Here is a 22,539-nt window from a genome sequence, read left to right on the forward strand (position 1 = left end):
AGGTTTGGGTTAGGTCTGGTATTTGCCATCATCTGGCTCATACTTTCGCATTTTTCGCATACTTGTTGGCCAGATCCTGGGCGTTTTCAGGTTTGGATCACGTAGTAATGTAGAACCACTCCGAAACAGTGAGTTAAACCTGGATTTAATCTATATATTAGAGGATAACACCGGTTAGGTCAGGGTTAGGTTTGGTATTTGCCATCGTCTGCATCATACTTTCGTATTTTTCGCATACTTGTTGGCCAGATCCTGGGCGTTTTCTGGTTTGGCTCGCGTAGCAATGTGGTACCACACTCAAACAGTGAGTTAAACCTGGATCCAATCTATATTTTACAGGATAACACCGGTTAGGTCAGGGTTAGGTCTGGTATTTGCCATCGCCTACCTCATACTTTCCTATTTCCCACCTACTTGTTGGCCAGATCCTGGGCGTTTTCTGGGTTGGATCAGGTAGTAGTGTGGTACCGCACTGAAACAGTGAAGTACTCCTGGATTCGATCTATATATTAGAGGGTGACACCGGTTAGGTCAGGGTTAGGTCTGGTATTTGCAATCATCTGGCTCATACATTCGCATTTTTCGCATACTTGTTGTCCAGATCCTGGGCGGTTTCTGGTTTGGATCACGTAGTAATGTGGTACCACACTCAAACAGTGAGTTAAACCTGGATCCAATCTATATTTTACAGGATAACACCGGTTAGTTCAGGGTTAGGTCTGGTATTTGCCAACATCTGGCTCATAGTTTCGCATTTTTCGCATACTAATTGGCCAGATACTTGGCATTTTCTGGTTTGGATCACGTAGTAATGTGGTTCCACACTGCATCAGTGAGTTAAACCTGGATACAATCTATGTTTTAGAGGATAACACCGGTTAGGTCGGGGTTGGGTCTGGTATTTGCCATCATCTGGCTCATACTTTCGCATTTTTCGCCTACTTGTTGGCCAGACCCTTGGCGTTTTCTGGTTTGTATCAGGTTGTAATGTGGTACCACACTGAAACAGTGAATTAAACCCGGGTCCGAGTTATATTTTAAAGGATAACACCGGTTAGTCGGGGTGAGGCCTGGGATTTGCCATCATCAGGATCATAGTTTCGCATTTTTCGCATACTTTTTGGCCAGATACTGGGCGTTTTCTGGTTTGGATCACGTAGTAATGTGTTTGCACACTTCATCAGTGAGTTAAACCTGGATACCATCTATATTTTAGAGGATAACACTTGTTAGGTCAGGGTTAGGTCTGGTATTTGCCATCATCTGGCTCATACTTTCGCATTTTTCGCATACTTGTTGGCCAGATCCTGGGCGTTTTCTGGGTTGGATCTGATAGTAGTGTGGTACCGCACTGAAACAGTGAAGTAATCCTGGATTCGATCTATATATTAGAGGGTGACACCGGTTAGGTTTGGGTTAGGTCTGGTATTTGCCATCATCTGGCTCATACTTTCGCATTTTTCGCATACTTGTTGGCCAGATCCTGGGCGTTTTCTGGTTTGGATCACGTAGTAATGTAGGACCACTCTGAAACAGTGAGTTAAACCTGGATTCAATCTATATATTAGAGGATAACACCGGTTAGGTCAGGGTTAGGTCTGGTATTTGCAATCATCTGGCTCATACAATCGCATTTTTCGCATACTTGTTGGCCAGATCCTGGGCGCTTTCTGGTTTGGATCACGTAGTAATGTGGTACCACACTCAAACAGTGAGTTAAACCTGGATCCAATCTATATTTTACAGGATAACACCGGTTAGGTCAGGGTTAGGTCTGGTATTTGCCAACATCTGGCTCATACAATCGCATTTTTCGCATACTTGTTTTCCAGATCCTGGGCGTTTTCTGGTTTGGATCACGTAGTAATGTGGTACCACACTCAAACAGTGAGTTAAACCTGGATCCAATCTATATTTTACAGGATAACACCGGTTAGGTCAGGGTTAGGTCTGGTATTTGCCATCGTCTGCATCATACTTTCGTATTTTTCGCATACTTGTTGGCCAGATCCTGGGCGTTTTCTGGTTTGGCTCACGTAGTAATGTGGTACCACACTCAAACAGTGAGTTAAACCTGGATCCAATCCATATTTTACAGGATAACACCGGGTAGGTCAGTGTTAGGTCTGGTATTTGCCAACATCTGGCTCATACAATCGCATTTTTCGCATACTTGTTTTCCAGATCCTGGGCGTTTTCTGGTTTGGATCACGTAGTAATGTGGTACCACACTCAAACAGTGAGTTAAACCTGGATCCAATCTATATTTTACTGGATAACACCGGTTAGGTCAGGGTTAGGTCTGGTATTTGCAATCATCTGGCTCATACATTCGCATTTTTCGCATACTTGTTTTCCAGATCGTGGGCGCTTTCTGGTTTGGATCACGTAGTAATGTGGTACCACACTGAAACAGTGAGTTAATCTTGGATTCAATCTATATTTTAGAGGATAACACCGGTTAGTTCAGGGTTAGGTCTGGTATTTGCCAACATCTGGCTCATAGTTTCGCATTTTTCGCATACTAATTGGCCAGATACTTGGCATTTTCTGGTTTGGATCACGTAGAAATGTGGTTCCACACTGCATCAGTGAGTTAAACCTGGATACAATCTATATTTTACAGGATAACACCGGTTAGGTCAGGGTTAGGTCTGGTATTTGCAATCATCTGGCTCATACAATCGCATTTTTCGCATACTTGTTGGCCAGATCCTGGGCGTTTTCTGGTTTGGATCACGCAGTAATGTAGAACCACTCTGAAACAGTGAGTTAAACCTGGATTCAATCTATATATTAGAGGATAACACCGGTTAGGTCAGGGTTAGGTCTGGTATTTGCCATCATCTGGCTCATACTTTCGCATTTTTCGCATACTTGTTGGCCAGATCCTGGGCGTTTTCTGGGTTGGATCTGATAGTAGTGTGGTACCGCACTGAAACAGTGAAGTAATCCTGGATTCGATCTATATATTAGAGGGTGACACCGGTTAGGTTTGGGTTAGGTCTGGTATTTGCCATCATCTGGCTCATACTTTCGCATTTTTCGCATACTTGCTGGCCAGATCCTGGGCGTTTTCTGGTTTGGGTCACGTAGTAATGTGGTATCACACTGCAAGAGTGAGTTAAACCTGGATTCAATCTATATAATAGAAGGATAACACCAGTTAGGTCAGAGTTAGGTCTGGTATTTGCCATCATCTGGCTCTTACTTTCGCATTTTTCGCATACTTGTTGGCCAGATCCTGGGCGTTTTCTGGTTTGGATCACGTAGTAATGTGGTACCACACTGAAACAGTGAGTTAATCTTGGATACAATCTATATTTTAGGGGATAACACTGGTTAGGTCAGGGTTAGGTCTGGTATTTGCCAACATCTGGCTCATAGTTTCGCATTTTTCGCATACTAATTGGCCAGATACTTGGCATTTTCTGGTTTGGATCACGTAGTAATGTGGTTCCACACTGCATCAGTGAGTTAAACCTGGATACAATCTATGTTTTAGGGGATAACACGGGTTAGGTCGGGGTTAGGTCTGGTATTTGCCATCATCTGGCTCATACTTTCGCATTTTTCGCCTACTTGTTGGCCAGACCCTTGGCGTTTTCTGGTTTGTATCAGGTTGTAATGTGGTACCACACTGAAACAGTGAATTAAACCCGGGTCCGAGCTATATTTTAAAGGATAACACGGGTTAGTCGGGGTGAGGCCTGGGATTTGCCATCATCTGGATCATAGTTTCGCATTTTTCGCATACTTTTTGGCCAGATACTGGGCGTTTTCTGGTTTGGATCACGTAGTAATGTGGTTGCACACTTCATCAGTGAGTTAAACCTGGATACCATCTATATTTTAGAGGATAACACTGGTTAGGTCAGGGTTAGGTCTGGTATTTGCCATCATCTGGCTCATACTTTCGCATTTTTCGCATACTTGTTGGCCAGATCCTGGGCGTTTTCTGGGTTGGATCTGATAGTAGTGTGGTACCGCACTGAAACAGTGAAGTACTCCTGGATTCGATCTATATATTAGAGGGTGACACCGGTTAGGTCAGGGTTAGGTCTGGTATTTGCAATCATCTGGCTCATACATTCGCATTTTTCGCATACTTGTTGTCCAGATCCTGGGCGGTTTCTGGTTTGGATCACGTAGTAATGTGGTACCACACTCAAACAGTGAGTTAAACCTGGATCCAATCTATATTTTACAGGATAACACCGGTTAGTTCAGGGTTAGGTCTGGTATTTGCCAACATCTGGCTCATAGTTTCGCATTTTTCGCATACTAATTGGCCAGATACTTGGCATTTTCTGGTTTGGATCACGTAGTAACGTGGTTCCACACTGCATCAGTGAGTTAAACCTGGATACAATCTATGTTTTAGAGGATAACACCGGTTAGGTCGGGGTTAGGTCTGGTATTTGCCATCATCTGGCTCATACTTTCGCATTTTTCGCCTACTTGTTGGCCAGACCCTTGGCGTTTTCTGGTTTGTATCAGGTTGTAATGTGGTACCACACTGAAACAGTGAATTAAACCCGGGTCCGAGCTATATTTTAAAGGATAACACCGGTTAGTCGGGGTGAGGCCTGGGATTTGCCATCATCAGGATCATAGTTTCGCATTTTTCGCATACTTTTTGGCCAGATACTGGGCGTTTTCTGGTTTGGATCACGTAGTAATGTGGTTGCACACTTCATCAGTGAGTTAAACCTGGATACCATCTATATTTTAGAGGATAACACTTGTTAGGTCAGGGTTAGGTCTGGTATTTGCCATCATCTGGCTCATACTTTCGCATTTTTCGCATACTTGTTGGCCAGATCCTGGGCGTTTTCTGGGTTGGATCTGATAGTAGTGTGGTACCGCACTGAAACAGTGAAGTAATCCTGGATTCGATCTATATATTAGAGGGTTACACCGGTTAGGTTTGGGTTAGGTCTGGTATTTGCCATCATCTGGCTCATACTTTCGCATTTTTCGCATACTTGTTGGCCAGATCCTGGGCGTTTTCTGGTTTGGATCACGTAGTAATGTAGAACCACTCTGAAACAGTGAGTTAAACCTGGATTCAATCTATATATTAGAGGATAACACCGGTTAGGTCAGGGTTAGGTCTGGTATTTGCAATCATCTGGCTCATACAATCGCATTTTTCGCATACTTGTTGGCCAGATCCTGGGCGTTTTCTGGTTTGGATCACGTAGTAATGTGGTACCACACTCAAACAGTGAGTTAAACCTGGATCCAATCTATATTTTACAGGATAACACCGGTTAGTTCAGGGTTAGGTCTGGTATTTGCCAACATCTGGCTCATAGTTTCGCATTTTTCGCATACTAATTGGCCAGATACTTGGCATTTTCTGGTTTGGATCACGTAGTAATGTTGTTCCACACTGCATCAGTGAGTTAAACCTGGATACAATCTATGTTTTAGAGGATAACACGGGTTAGGTCGGGGTTAGGTCTGGTATTTGCCATCATCTGGCTCATACTTTCGCATTTTTCGCCTACTTGTTGGCCAGACCCTTGGCGTTTTCTGGTTTGTATCAGGTTGTAATGTGGTACCACACTGAAACAGTGAATTAAACCCGGGTCCGAGCTATATTTTAAAGGATAACACGGGTTAGTCGGGGTGAGGCCTGGGATTTGCCATCATCTGGATCATAGTTTCGCATTTTTCGCATACTTTTTGGCCAGATACTGGGCGTTTTCTGGTTTGGATCACGTAGTAATGTGGTTGCACACTTCATCAGTGAGTTAAACCTGGATACCATCTATATTTTAGAGGATAACACTGGTTAGGTCAGGGTTAGGTCTGGTATTTGCCATCATCTGGCTCATACTTTCGCATTTTTCGCATACTTGTTGGCCAGATCCTGGGCGTTTTCTGGGTTGGATCTGATAGTAGTGTGGTACCGCACTGAAACAGTGAAGTAATCCTGGATTCGATCTATATATTAGAGGGTGACACCGGTTAGGTTTGGGTTAGGTCTGGTATTTGCCATCATCTGGCTCATACTTTCGCATTTTTCGCATACTTGTTGGCCAGATCCTGGGCGTTTTCAGGTTTGGATCACGTAGTAATGTAGAACCACTCCGAAACAGTGAGTTAAACCTGGATTTAATCTATATATTAGAGGATAACACCGGTTAGGTCAGGGTTAGGTTTGGTATTTGCCATCGTCTGCATCATACTTTCGTATTTTTCGCATACTTGTTGGCCAGATCCTGGGCGTTTTCTGGTTTGGCTCGCGTAGCAATGTGGTACCACACTCAAACAGTGAGTTAAACCTGGATCCAATCTATATTTTACAGGATAACACCGGTTAGGTCAGGGTTAGGTCTGGTATTTGCCATCGCCTACCTCATACTTTCCTATTTCCCACCTACTTGTTGGCCAGATCCTGGGCGTTTTCTGGGTTGGATCAGGTAGTAGTGTGGTACCGCACTGAAACAGTGAAGTACTCCTGGATTCGATCTATATATTAGAGGGTGACACCGGTTAGGTCAGGGTTAGGTCTGGTATTTGCAATCATCTGGCTCATACATTCGCATTTTTCGCATACTTGTTGTCCAGATCCTGGGCGGTTTCTGGTTTGGATCACGTAGTAATGTGGTACCACACTCAAACAGTGAGTTAAACCTGGATCCAATCTATATTTTACAGGATAACACCGGTTAGTTCAGGGTTAGGTCTGGTATTTGCCAACATCTGGCTCATAGTTTCGCATTTTTCGCATACTAATTGGCCAGATACTTGGCATTTTCTGGTTTGGATCACGTAGTAATGTGGTTCCACACTGCATCAGTGAGTTAAACCTGGATACAATCTATGTTTTAGAGGATAACACCGGTTAGGTCGGGGTTGGGTCTGGTATTTGCCATCATCTGGCTCATACTTTCGCATTTTTCGCCTACTTGTTGGCCAGACCCTTGGCGTTTTCTGGTTTGTATCAGGTTGTAATGTGGTACCACACTGAAACAGTGAATTAAACCCGGGTCCGAGTTATATTTTAAAGGATAACACCGGTTAGTCGGGGTGAGGCCTGGGATTTGCCATCATCAGGATCATAGTTTCGCATATTTCGCATACTTTTTGGCCAGATACTGGGCGTTTTCTGGTTTGGATCACGTAGTAATGTGTTTGCACACTTCATCAGTGAGTTAAACCTGGATACCATCTATATTTTAGAGGATAACACTTGTTAGGTCAGGGTTAGGTCTGGTATTTGCCATCATCTGGCTCATACTTTCGCATTTTTCGCATACTTGTTGGCCAGATCCTGGGCGTTTTCTGGGTTGGATCTGATAGTAGTGTGGTACCGCACTGAAACAGTGAAGTAATCCTGGATTCGATCTATATATTAGAGGGTGACACCGGTTAGGTTTGGGTTAGGTCTGGTATTTGCCATCATCTGGCTCATACTTTCGCATTTTTCGCATACTTGTTGGCCAGATCCTGGGCGTTTTCTGGTTTGGATCACGTAGTAATGTAGGACCACTCTGAAACAGTGAGTTAAACCTGGATTCAATCTATATATTAGAGGATAACACCGGTTAGGTCAGGGTTAGGTCTGGTATTTGCAATCATCTGGCTCATACAATCGCATTTTTCGCATACTTGTTGGCCAGATCCTGGGCGTTTTCTGGTTTGGATCACGTAGTAATGTGGTACCACACTCAAACAGTGAGTTAAACCTGGATCCAATCTATATTTTACAGGATAACACCGGTTAGGTCAGGGTTAGGTCTGGTATTTGCCAACATCTGGCTCATACAATCGCATTTTTCGCATACTTGTTTTCCAGATCCTGGGCGTTTTCTGGTTTGGATCACGTAGTAATGTGGTACCACACTCAAACAGTGAGTTAAACCTGGATCCAATCTATATTTTACAGGATAACACCGGTTAGGTCAGGGTTAGGTCTGGTATTTGCCATCGTCTGCATCATACTTTCGTATTTTTCGCATACTTGTTGGCCAGATCCTGGGCGTTTTCTGGTTTGGCTCACGTAGTAATGTGGTACCACACTCAAACAGTGAGTTAAACCTGGATCCAATCCATATTTTACAGGATAACACCGGGTAGGTCAGTGTTAGGTCTGGTATTTGCCAACATCTGGCTCATACAATCGCATTTTTCGCATACTTGTTTTCCAGATCCTGGGCGTTTTCTGGTTTGGATCACGTAGTAATGTGGTACCACACTCAAACAGTGAGTTAAACCTGGATCCAATCTATATTTTACTGGATAACACCGGTTAGGTCAGGGTTAGGTCTGGTATTTGCAATCATCTGGCTCATACATTCGCATTTTTCGCATACTTGTTTTCCAGATCGTGGGCGCTTTCTGGTTTGGATCACGTAGTAATGTGGTACCACACTGAAACAGTGAGTTAATCTTGGATTCAATCTATATTTTAGAGGATAACACCGGTTAGTTCAGGGTTAGGTCTGGTATTTGCCAACATCTGGCTCATAGTTTCGCATTTTTCGCATACTAATTGGCCAGATACTTGGCATTTTCTGGTTTGGATCACGTAGAAATGTGGTTCCACACTGCATCAGTGAGTTAAACCTGGATACAATCTATATTTTACAGGATAACACCGGTTAGGTCAGGGTTAGGTCTGGTATTTGCAATCATCTGGCTCATACAATCGCATTTTTCGCATACTTGTTGGCCAGATCCTGGGCGTTTTCTGGTTTGGATCACGCAGTAATGTAGAACCACTCTGAAACAGTGAGTTAAACCTGGATTCAATCTATATATTAGAGGATAACACCGGTTAGGTCAGGGTTAGGTCTGGTATTTGCCATCATCTGGCTCATACTTTCGCATTTTTCGCATACTTGTTGGCCAGATCCTGGGCGTTTTCTGGGTTGGATCTGATAGTAGTGTGGTACTGCACTGAAACAGTGAAGTAATCCTGGATTCGATCTATATATTAGAGGGTGACACCGGTTAGGTTTGGGTTAGGTCTGGTATTTGCCATCATCTGGCTCATACTTTCGCATCTTTCGCATACTTGTTGGCCAGATCCTGGGCGTTTTCTGGTTTGGATCACGTAGTAATGTAGGACCACTCTGAAACAGTGAGTTAAACCTGGATTCAATCTATATATTAGAGGATAACACCGGTTAGGTCAGGGTTAGGTCTGGTATTTGCAATCATCTGGCTCATACAATCGCATTTTTCGCATACTTGTTGGCCAGATCCTGGGCGTTTTCTGGTTTGGGTCACGTAGTAATGTGGTATCACACTGCAAGAGTGAGTTAAACCTGGATTCAATCTATATAATAGAAGGATAACACCAGTTAGGTCAGAGTTAGGTCTGGTATTTGCCATCATCTGGCTCTTACTTTCGCATTTTTCGCCTACTTGTTGGCCAGACCCTTGGCGTTTTCTGGTTTGTATCAGGTTGTAATGTGGTACCACACTGAAACAGTGAATTAAACCCGGGTCCGAGCTATATTTTAAAGGATAACACGGGTTAGTCGGGGTGAGGCCTGGGATTTGCCATCATCTGGATCATAGTTTCGCATTTTTCGCATACTTTTTGGCCAGATACTGGGCGTTTTCTGGTTTGGATCACGTAGTAATGTGGTTGCACACTTCATCAGTGAGTTAAACCTGGATACCATCTATATTTTAGAGGATAACACTGGTTAGGTCAGGGTTAGGTCTGGTATTTGCCATCATCTGGCTCATACTTTCGCATTTTTCGCATACTTGTTGGCCAGATCCTGGGCGTTTTCTGGGTTGGATCTGATAGTAGTGTGGTACCGCACTGAAACAGTGAAGTAATCCTGGATTCGATCTGTATATTAGAGGGTGACACCGGCTAGGTTTGGGTTAGGTCTGGTATTTGCCATCATCTGGCTCATACTTTCGCATTTTTCGCATACTTGTTGGCCAGATCCTGGGCGTTTTCTGGTTTGGATCACGTAGTAATGTAGAACCACTCCGAAACAGTGAGTTAAACCTGGATTCAATCTATATATTAGAGGATAACACCGGTTAGGTCAGGGTTAGGTCTGGTATTTGCCATCGTCTGCATCATACTTTCGTATTTTTCGCATACTTGTTGGCCAGATCCTGGGCGTTTTCTGGTTTGGCTCGCGTAGCAATGTGGTACCACACTCAAACAGTGAGTTAAACCTGGATCCAATCTATATTTTACAGGATAACACCGGTTAGGTCAGGGTTAGGTCTGGTATTTGCCATCGCCTACCTCATACTTTCCTATTTCCCACCTACTTGTTGGCCAGATCCTGGGCGTTTTCTGGGTTGGATCAGGTAGTAGTGTGGTACCGCACTGAAACAGTGAAGTACTCCTGGATTCGATCTATATATTAGAGGGTGACACCGGTTAGGTCAGGGTTAGGTCTGGTATTTGCCATCGTCTGCATCATACTTTCGTATTTTTCGCATACTTGTTTTCCAGATCCTGGGCGTTTTCTGGTTTGGCTCACGTAGTAATGTGGTACCACACTCAAACAGTGAGTTAAACCTGGATCCAATCTATATATTAGAGGGTGACACCGGTTAGGTCAGGGTTAGGTCTGGTATTTGCAATCATCTGGCTCATACATTCGCATTTTTCGCATACTTGTTGTCCAGATCCTGGGCGGTTTCTGGTTTGGATCACGTAGTAATGTGGTACCACACTCAAACAGTGAGTTAAACCTGGATCCAATCTATATTTTACAGGATAACACCGGTTAGTTCAGGGTTAGGTCTGGTATTTGCCAACATCTGGCTCATAGTTTCGCATTTTTCGCATACTAATTGGCCAGATACTTGGCATTTTCTGGTTTGGATCACGTAGTAATGTGGTTTCACACTGCATCAGTGAGTTAAACCTGGATACAATCTATGTTTTAGAGGATAACACCGGTTAGGTCGGGGTTAGGTCTGGTATTTGCCATCATCTGGCTCATACTTTCGCATTTTTCGCCTACTTGTTGGCCAGACCCTTGGCGTTTTCTGGTTTGTATCAGGTTGTAATGTGGTACCACACTGAAACAGTGAATTAAACCCGGGTCCGAGCTATATTTTAAAGGATAACACCGGTTAGTCGGGGTGAGGCCTGGGATTTGCCATCATCAGGATCATAGTTTCGCATTTTTCGCATACTTTTTGGCCAGATACTAGGCGTTTTCTGGTTTGGATCACGTAGTAATGTGGTTGCACACTTCATCAGTGAGTTAAACCTGGATACCATCTATATTTTAGAGGATAACACTGGTTAGGTCAGGGTTAGGTCTGGTATTTGCCATCATCTGGCTCATACTTTCGCATTTTTCGCATACTTGTTGGCCAGATCCTGGGCGTTTTCTGGGTTGGATCTGATAGTAGTGTGGTACCGCACTGAAACAGTGAAGTAATCCTGGATTCGATCTATATATTAGAGGGTGACACCGGTTAGGTTTGGGTTAGGTCTGGTATTTGCCATCATCTGGCTCATACTTTCGCATTTTTCGCATACTTGTTGGCCAGATCCTGGGCGTTTTCTGGTTTGGATCACGTAGTAATGTAGAACCACTCTGAAACAGTGAGTTAAACCTGGATTCAATCTATATATTAGAGGATAACACCGGTTAGGTCAGGGTTAGGTCTGGTATTTGCAATCATCTGGCTCATACAGTCGCATTTTTCGCATACTTGTTGGCCAGATCCTGGGCGTTTTCTGGTTTGGATCACGTAGTAATGTGGTACCACACTCAAACAGTGAGTTAAACCTGGATCCAATCTATATTTTACAGGATAACACCGGTTAGGTCAGGGTTAGGTCTGGTATTTGCCATCGTCTGCATCATACTTTCGTATTTTTCGCATACTTGTTTTCCAGATCCTGGGCGTTTTCTGGTTTGGCTCACGTAGTAATGTGGTACCACACTCAAACAGTGAGTTAAACCTGGATCCAATCTATATTTTACAGGATAACACCGGGTAGGTCAGGGTTAGGTCTGGTATTTGCCAACATCTGGCTCATACAATCGCATTTTTCGCATACTTGTTTTCCAGATCCTGGGCGTTTTCTGGTTTGGATCACGTAGTAATGTGGTACCACACTCAAACAGTGAGTTAAACCTGGATCCAATCTATATTTTACAGGATAACACCGGTTAGGTCAGGGTTAGGTCTGGTATTTGCAATCATCTGGCTCATACATTCGCATCTTTCGCATACTTGTTTTCCAGATCGTGGGCGTTTTCTGGTTTGGATCACGTAGTAATGTGGTACCACACTGAAACAGTGAGTTAATCTTGGATTCAATCTATATTTTAGAGGATAACACCGGTTAGTTCAGGGTTAGGTCTGGTATTTGCCAACATCTGGCTCATAGTTTCGCATTTTTCGCATACTAATTGGCCAGATACTTGGCATTTTCTGGTTTGGATCACGTAGAAATGTGGTTCCACACTGCATCAGTGAGTTAAACCTGGATACAATCTATATTTTACAGGATAACACCGGTTAGGTCAGGGTTAGGTCTGGTATTTGCAATCATCTGGCTCATACAATCGCATTTTTCGCATACTTGTTGGCCAGATCCTGGGCGTTTTCTGGTTTGGATCACGCAGTAATGTAGAACCACTCTGAAACAGTGAGTTAAACCTGGATTCAATCTATATATTAGAGGATAACACCGGTTAGGTCAGGGTTAGGTCTGGTATTTGCCATCATCTGGCTCATACTTTCGCATTTTTCGCATACTTGTTGGCCAGATCCTGGGCGTTTTCTGGGTTGGATCTGATAGTAGTGTGGTACCGCACTGAAACAGTGAAGTAATCCTGGATTCGATCTATATATTAGAGGGTGACACCGGTTAGGTTTGGGTTAGGTCTGGTATTTGCCATCATCTGGCTCATACTTTCGCATTTTTCGCATACTTGTTGGCCAGATCCTGGGCGTTTTCTGGTTTGGATCACGTAGTAATGTAGAACCACTCTGAAACAGTGAGTTAAACCTGGATTCAATCTATATATTAGAGGATAACACCGGTTAGGTCAGGGTTAGGTCTGGTATTTGCAATCATCTGGCTCATACAATCGCATTTTTCGCATACTTGTTGGCCAGATCCTGGGCGTTTTCTGGTTTGGATCACGTAGTAATGTGGTACCACACTCAAACAGTGAGTTAAACCTGGATCCAATCTATATTTTACATGATAACACCGGTTAGGTCAGGGTTAGGTCTGGTATTTGCCATCGTCTGCATCATACTTTCGTATTTTTCGCATACTTGTTGGCCACATCCTGGGCGTTTTCTGGTTTGGCTCACGTAGTAATGTGGTACCACACTCAAACAGTGAGTTAAACCTGGATCCAATCTATATTTTACAGGATAACACCGGTTAGGTCAGGGTTAGGTCTGGTATTTGCCTTTGTCTACCTCATACTTTCGTATTTCTCACCTACTTGTTGGCCAGATCCTGGGCGTTTTCTGGGTTGGATCAGGTAGTAGTGTGGTACCGCACTGAAACAGTGAAGTACTCCTGGATTCGATCTATATATTAGAGGGTGACACCGGTTAGGTCAGGGTTAGGTCTGGTATTTGCAATCATCTGGCTCATACATTCGCATTTTTCGCATACTTGTTTTCCAGATCCTGGGCGTTTTCTGGTTTGGATCACGTAGTAATGTGGTACCACACTCAAACAGTGAGTTAAACCTGGATCCAATCTATATTTTACAGGATAACACCGGTTAGGTCAGGGTTAGGTCTGGTATTTGCCATCGTCTACCTCACACTTTCGTATTTTTCGCATATTTGTTGGCCAGATCCAGGGCGTTTTCTGGTTTGGATCACGTAGTAATGTGGTACCACACTCAAGCAGTGAGTTAAACCTGGATTCAATCTATATTTTAGAGGATAACTCCGCTTAGGTCAGGGTTAGGTCTGGTATTTGCCATCATATGGCTCATACTTTCGCATTTTTAGCATACTTGTTGGCCAGATCCTGGGCGTTTTCTGGGTTGGATCAGATAGTAGTGTGGTACCGCACTGAAACAGTGAAGTACTCCTGGATTCGATCTATATATTAGATGGAAAGACCGGTTAGGTCAGGGTTTGGTCTAGTATATGCCATCGTCTGCCTCATACTTTCGTATTTTTCGCATACTTGTTGGCGAGATCCTGGGCGTTTTCTGGGTTGGATCTGATAGTAGTGTGGTACCGCACTGAAACAGTGAAGTAATCCTGGATTCGATCTATATATTAGAGGGAGACACCGGTTAGGTCGGGGTTAGGTCTGGTATTTGCAATCATCTGGCTCATACATTCGCATTTTTCGCATACTTGTTTTCCAGATCCTGGGCGTTTTCTGGTTTGGATCACGTAGTAATGTGGTACCACACTCAAACAGTGAGTTAAACCTGGATCCAATCTATATTTTACAGGATAACACCGGTTAGGTCAGGGTTAGGTCTGGTATTTGCAATCATCTGGCTCATACAATCGCATTTTTCGCATACTTGTTGGCCAGATCCTGGGCGTTTTCTGGTTTGGATCACGCAGTAATGTAGAACCACTCTGAAACAGTGAGTTAAACCTGGATTCAATCTATATATTAGAGGATAACACCGGTTAGGTCAGGGTTAGGTCTGGTATTTGCCATCATCTGGCTCATACTTTCGCATTTTTCGCATACTTGTTGGCCAGATCCTGGGCGTTTTCTGGGTTGGAGCTGATAGTAGTGTGGTACCGCACTGAAACAGTGAAGTAATCCTGGATTCGATCTATATATTAGAGGGTGACACCGGTTAGGTTTGGGTTAGGTCTGGTATTTGCCATCATCTGGCTCATACTTTCGCATTTTTCGCATACTTGTTGGCCAGATCCTGGGCGTTTTCAGGTTTGGATCACGTAGTAATGTAGAACCACTCTGAAACAGTGAGTTAAACCTGGATTCAATCTATATATTAGAGGATAACACCGGTTAGGTCAGGGTTAGGTCTGGTATTTGCAATCATCTGGCTCATACAATCGCATTTTTCGCATACTTGTTGGCCAGATCCTGGGCGTTTTCTGGTTTGGATCACGTAGTAATGTGGTACCACACTCAAACAGTGAGTTAAACCTGGATCCAATCTATATTTTACAGGATAACACCGGTTAGGTCAGGGTTAGGTCTGGTATTTGCCATCGTCTGCATCATACTTTCGTATTTTTCGCATACTTGTTGGCCACATCCTGGGCGTTTTCTGGTTTGGCTCACGTAGTAATGTGGTACCACACTCAAACAGTGAGTTAAACCTGGATCCAATCTATATTTTACAGGATAACACCGGTTAGGTCAGGGTTAGGTCTGGTATTTGCCTTTGTCTACCTCATACTTTCGTATTTCTCACCTACTTGTTGGCCAGATCCTGGGCGTTTTCTGGGTTGGATCAGGTAGTAGTGTGGTACCGCACTGAAACAGTGAAGTACTCCTGGATTCGATCTATATATTACAGGGTGACACCGGTTAGGTCAGGGTTAGGTCTGGTATTTGCAATCATCTGGCTCATACATTCGCATTTTTCGCATACTTGTTTTCCAGATCCTGGGCGTTTTCTGGTTTGGATCACGTAGTAATGTGGTACCACACTCAAACAGTGAGTTAAACCTGGATCCAATCTATATTTTACAGGATAACACCGGTTAGGTCAGGGTTAGGTCTGGTATTTGCCATCGTCTACCTCACACTTTCGTATTTTTCGCATACTTGTTGGCCAGATCCGGGGCGTTTTCTGGTTTGGATCACGTAGTAATGTGGTACCACACTCAAGCAGTGAGTTAAACCTGGATTCAATCTATATTTTAGAGGATAACTCCGCTTAGGTCAGGGTTAGGTCTGGTATTTGCCATCATATGGCTCATACTTTCGCATTTTTCGCATACTTGTTGGCCAGATCCTGGGCGTTTTCTGGTTTCGATCACGTAGTAATGTAGAACGACTCTGAAACAGTGAGTTAAACCTGGATTCAATCTATATATTAGAGGATAACACCGGTTAGGTCAGTGTTAGGTCTGGTATTTGCAATCATCTGGATCATACAATCGCATTTTTCGCATACTTGTTGGCCAGATCCTGGGCGTTTTCTGGTTTGGATCACGTAGTAATGTGGTACCACACTGAAACAGTGAGTTAATCTTGGATTCAATCTATATTTTAGAGGATAACACCGGTTAGTTCAGGGTTAGGTCTGGTATTTGCCAACATCTGGCTCATAGTTTCGCATTTTTCGCATACTAATTGGCCAGATACTTGGCATTTTCTGGTTTGGATCACGTAGTAATGTGGTTCCACACTGCATCAGTGAGTTAAACCTGGATACAATCTATATTTTACAGGATAACACCGGTTAGGTCAGGGTTAGGTCTGGTATTTGCCATTGTCTACCTCATACTTTCGTATTTCTCACCTACTTGTTGGCCAGATCCTGGGCGTTTTCTTGGTTGGATCAGGTAGTAATGTGGTACCACACTCAAACAGTGAGTTAAACCTGGATACCATCTATATTTTAGAGGATAACACAGGTTAGGTCAGGGTTAGGTCTGGTATTTGCCATCATCTGGCTCATACTTTCGCATTTTTCGCATACTTGTTGGCCAGACCCTTGGCGTTTTCTGGTTTGTATCAGGTTGTAATGTGGTACCACACTGAAACAGTGAATTAAACCCGGGTCCGAGCAATATTTTAAAGGATAACACCGGTTAGTCGGGGTGAGGCCTGGGATTTGCCATCATCTGCATCATACTTTCGTATTTTTCGCATACTTGTTGGCCAGATCCTGGGCGTTTTCTGGTTTGGATCACGTAGTAATGTGGTACCACACTCAAACAGTGAGTTAAACCTGGATCCAATCTATATTTTACAGGATAACACCGGTTAGGTCAGGGTTAGGTCTGGTATTTGCAATCATCTGGCTCATACATTCGCATTTTTCGCATACTTGTTTTCCAGATCCTGGGCGTTTTCTGGTTTGGATCACGTAGTAATGTGGTACCACACTGAAACAGTGAGTTAATCTTGGATTCAATCTATATTTTAGAGGATAACACCGGTTAGTTCAGGGTTAGGTCTGGTATTTGCCAACATCTGGCTCATAGTTTCGCATTTTTCGCATACTAATTGGCCAGATACTTGGCATTTTCTGGTTTTGATCACGTAGTAATGTGGTTCCACACTGCATCAGTGAGTTAAACCTGGATACAATCTATGTTTTAGAGGATAACACCGGTTAGGTCGGGGTTAGGTCTGGTATTTGCAATCATCTGGCTCATACATTCGCATTTTTCGCATACTTGTTTTCCAGATCCTGGGCGTTTTCTGGTTTGGATCACGTAGTAATGTGGTACCACACTCAAACAGTGAGATAAACCTGGATCCAATCTATATTTTACAGGATAACACCGGTTAGGTCAGGGTTAGGTCTGGTATTTGCAATCATCTGGCTCATACAATCGCATTTTTCGCATACTTGTTGGCCAGATCCTGGGCGTTTTCTGGTTTGGATCACGCAGTAATGTAGAACCACTCTGAAACAGTGAGTTAAACCTGGATTCAATCTATATATTAGAGGATAACACCGGTTAGGTCAGGGTTAGGTCTGGTATTTGCCATCATCTGGCTCATACTTTCGCATTTTTCGCATACTTGTTGGCCAGATCCTGGGCGTTTTCTGGGTTGGATCTGATAGTAGTGTGGTACCGCACTGAAACAGTGAAGTAATCCTGGATTCGATCTATATATTAGAGGGTGACACCGGTTAGATTTTGGTTAGGTCTGGTATTTGCCATCATCTGGCTCATACTTTCGCATTTTTCGCATACTTGTTGGCCAGATCCTGGGCGTTTTCTGGTTTGGATCACGTAGTAATGTAGAACCACTCCGAAACAGTGAGTTAAACCTGGATTCAATCTATATATTAGAGGATAACACCGGTTAGGTCAGGGTTAGGTCTGGTATTTGCAATCATCTGGCTCATACAATCGCATTTTTCGCATACTTGTTGGCCAGATCCTGGGCGTTTTCTGGTTTGGATCACGTAGTAATGTGGTACCACACTCAAACAGTGAGTTAAACCTGGATCCAATCTATATTTTACAGGATAACACCGGTTAGGTCAGGGTTAGGTCTGGTATTTGCCATCGTCTGCATCATACCTTCGTATTTTTCGCATACTTGTTGGCCACATCCTGGGCGTTTTCTGGTTTGGCTCTCGTAGTAATGTGGTACCACACTCAAACAGTGAGTTAAACCTGGATCCAATCTATATTTTACAGGATAACACCGGTTAGGTCAGGGTTAGGTCTGGTATTTGCCATTGTCTACCTCATACTTTCGTATTTCTCACCTACTTGTTGGCCAGATCCTGGGCGTTTTCTGGGTTGGATCAGGTAGTAGTGTGGTACCGCACTGAAACAGTGAAGTACTCCTGGATTCGATCTATATATTAGAGGGTGACACCGGTTAGGTCAGGGTTAGGTCTGGTATTTGCAATCATCTGGCTCATACATTCGCATTTTTCGCATACTTGTTTTCCAGATCCTGGGCGTTTTCTGGTTTGGATCACGTAGTAATGTGGTACCACACTCAAACAGTGAGTTAAACCTGGATCCAATCTATATTTTACAGGATAACACCGGTTAGGTCAGGGTTAGGTCTGGTATTTGCCATCGTCTACCTCACACTTTCGTATTTTTCGCATACTTGTTGGCCAGATCCAGGGCGTTTTCTGGTTTGGATCACGTAGTAATGTGGTACCACACTCAAGCAGTGAGTTAAACCTGGATTCAATCTATATTTTAGAGGATAACTCCGCTTAGGTCAGGGTTAGGTCTGGTATTTGCCATCATATGGCTCATACTTTCGCATTTTTCGCATACTTGTTGGCCAGATCCTGGGCGTTTTCTGGGTTGGATCAGGTAGTAGTGTGGTACCGCACTGAAACAGTGAAGTACTCCTGGATTCGATCTATATATTAGATGGAAAGACCGGTTAGGTCAGGGTTTGGTCTGGTATTTTCCATCGTCTGCCTCATACTTTCGTATTTTTCGCATTCTTGTTGGCGAGATCCTGGGCGTTTTCTGGTTTGGATCACGTAGGAATGTGGTACCACACTCAAACAGTGAGTTAAACCTGGATCCAATCTATATTTTACAGGATAACACCGGTTAGGTCAGGGTTAGGTCTGGTATTTGCCATCGTCTGCATCATACTTTCGCATTTTTCGCATACTTGTTGGCCAGATCCTGGGCGTTTTCTGGTTTCGATCACGTAGTAATGTAGAACCACTCTGAAACAGTGAGTTAAACCTGGATTCAATCTATATTTTAGAGGATAACACCGGTTAGTTCAGGGTTAGGTCTGGTATTTGCCAACATCTGGCTCATAGTTTCGCATTTTTCGCATACTAATTGGCCAGATACTTGGCATTTTCTGGTTTGGATCACGTAGTAATGTGGTTCCACACTGCATCAGTGAGTTAAACCTGGATACAATCTATGTTTTAGAGGATAACACCGGTTAGGTCGGGGTTAGGTCTGGTATTTGCCATCATCTGGCTCATACTTTCGCATTTTTCGCCTACTTGTTGGCCAGACCCTTGGCGTTTTCTGGTTTGTATCAGGTTGTAATGTGGTACCACACTGAAACAGTGAATTAAACCCGGGTCCGAGCTATATTTTAAAGGATAACACCGGTTAGTCGGGGTGAGGCCTGGGATTTGCCATCATCTGGATCATAGTTTCGCATTTTTCGCATACTTTTTGGCCAGATACTGGGCGTTTTCTGGTTTGGATCACGTAGTAATGTGGTTGCACACTTCATCAGTGAGTTAAACCTGGATACCATCTATATTTTAGAGCATAACACTGGTTAGGTCAGGGTTAGGTCTGGTATTTGCCATCATCTGGCTCATACTTTCGCATTTTTCGCATACTTGTTGGCCAGACCCTTGGCGTTTTCTGGTTTGTATCAGGTTGTAATGTGGTACCACACTGAAACAGTGAATTAAACCCGGGTCCGAGCTATATTTTAAAGGATAACACCGGTTAGTCGGGGTGAGGCCTGGGATTTGCCATCATCTGCATCATACTTTCGTATTTTTCGCATACTTGTTGGCCAGATCCTGGGCGTTTTCTGGTTTGGCTCACGTAGTAATGTGGTACCACACTCAAACAGTGAGTTAAACCTGGATTCAATCTATATATTAGAGGATAACACCGGTTAGGTCAGGGTTTGGTCTGGTATTTGCAATCATCTGGCTCATACAATCGCATTTTTCGCATACTTGTTGGCCAGATCCTGGGCGTTTTCTGGTTTGGATCACGTAGTAATGTGGTACCACACTCAAACAGTGAGTTAAACCTGGATCCAATCTATATTTTACAGGATAACACCGGTTAGGTCAGGGTTAGGTCTGGTATTTGCAATCGTCTGCATCATACTTACGTATTTTTCGCATACTTGTTGGCCAGATCCTGGGCGTTTTCTGGTTTGGCTCACGTAGTAATGTGGTACCACACTCAAACAGTGAGTTAAACCTGGATCCAATCTATATTTTACAGGATAACACCGGTTAGGTCAGGGTTAGGTCTGGTATTTGCCATTGTCTACCTCATACTTTCGTATTTCTCACCTACTTGTTGGCCAGATCCTGGGCGTTTTCTGGGTTGGATCAGGTAGTAGTGTGGTACCACACTGAAACAGTGAGTTAATCTTGGATGCAATCTATATTTTAGAGGATAACACTGGTTAGGTCAGGGTTAGTTCTGGTATTTGCCATAATCTGGCTCATACTTTCGCATTTTTCGCATACTTGTTGGCCAGATCCTGGGCGTTTCTTGGGTTGGATCAGGTAGTAATATGGTACCACACTGAAACAGTGAGTAAATCCTGGATTCAATCTATATTTTAGAGGATAACACCGGTTTGGTCAGGGGTAGGTCTGGTATTTGCCATCATCTGGCTCATACATTCGCATTTTTCGCATACTTGTTTTCCAGATCCTGGGCGTTTTCTGGTTTGGATCACATAGTAATGTGGTACCACACTCAAACAGTGAGTTAAACCTGGATCCAATCTATATTTTACAGGATAACACCGGTTAGGTCAGGGTTAGGTCTGGTATTTGCTCATCGTCTACCTCACACTTTCGTATTTTTCGCATACTTGTTGGCCAGATCCAGCGCGTTTTCTGGTTTGGATCACGTAGTAATGTGGTACCTCACTCAAGCAGTGAGTTAAACCTGGATACCATCTATATTTTAGAGGATAACACTGGTTAGGTCAGGGTTAGGTCTGGTATTTGCCATCATCTGGCTCATACTTTCGCATTTTTCGCATACTTGTTGGCCAGATCCTGGGCGTTTTCTGGGTTGGATCTGATAGTAGTGTGGTACCGCACTGAAACAGTCAAGTAATCCTGGATTCGATCTATATATTAGAGGGTGACACCGGTTAGGTTTGGGTTAGGTCTGGTATTTGCCATCATCTGGCTCATACTTTCGCATTTTTCGCATACTTGTTGGCCAGATCCTGGGCGTTTTCTGGTTTGGATCACGTAGTAATGTAGAACCACTCTGAAACAGTGAGTTAAACCTGGATTCAATCTATATATTAGAGGATAACACCGGTTAGGTCACGGTTAGGTCTGGTATTTGCAATCATCTGGCTCATACAATCGCATTTTTCGCATACTTGTTTTCCAGATCCTGGGCGTTTTCTGGTTTGGATCACGTAGTAATGTGGTACCACACTCAAACAGTGAGTTAAACCTGGATCCAATCTATATTTTACAGGATAACACCGGTTAGGTCAGGGTTAGGTCTGGTATTTGCCATCGTCTGCATCATACTTTCGTATTTTTCGCATACTTGTTGGCCACATCCTGGGCGTTTTCTGGTTTGGCTCACGTAGTAATGTGGTACCACACTCAAACAGTGAGTTAAACCTGGATCCAATCTATATTTTACAGGATAACACCGGTTAGGTCAGGGTTAGGTCTGGTATTTGCCATTGTCTACCTCATACTTTCGTATTTCTCACCTACTTGTTGGCCAGATCCTGGGCGTTTTCTGGGTTGGATCAGGTAGTAATGTGGTACCACACTCAAACAGTGAGTTAAACCTGGATCCAATCTATATTTTACAGGATAACACCGGTTAGGTCAGGGTTAGGTCTGGTATTTGCCATCGTCTACCTCACACTTTCGTATTTTTCGCATACTTGTTGGCCAGATGCAGGGCGTTTTCTGGTTTGGATCACGTAGTAATGTGGTACCACACTCAAGCAGTGAGTTAAACCTGGATTCAATCTATATTTTAGAGGATAACTCCGCTTAGGTCAGGGTTAGGTCTGGTATTTGCCATCATATGGCTCATACTTTCGCATTTTTCGCATACTTGTTGGCCAGATCCTGGGCGTTTTCTGGGTTGGATCAGGTAGTAGTGTGGTACCGCACTGAAACAGTGAAGTACTCCTGGATTCGATCTATATATTAGATGGAAAGACCGGTTAGGTCAAGGTTTGGTCTG

This window comes from Colletes latitarsis, chromosome 13 (genome assembly GCF_051014445.1).
Source record: "Colletes latitarsis isolate SP2378_abdomen chromosome 13, iyColLati1, whole genome shotgun sequence".
NCBI classification, from domain to species: domain Eukaryota; kingdom Metazoa; phylum Arthropoda; class Insecta; order Hymenoptera; family Colletidae; genus Colletes; species Colletes latitarsis.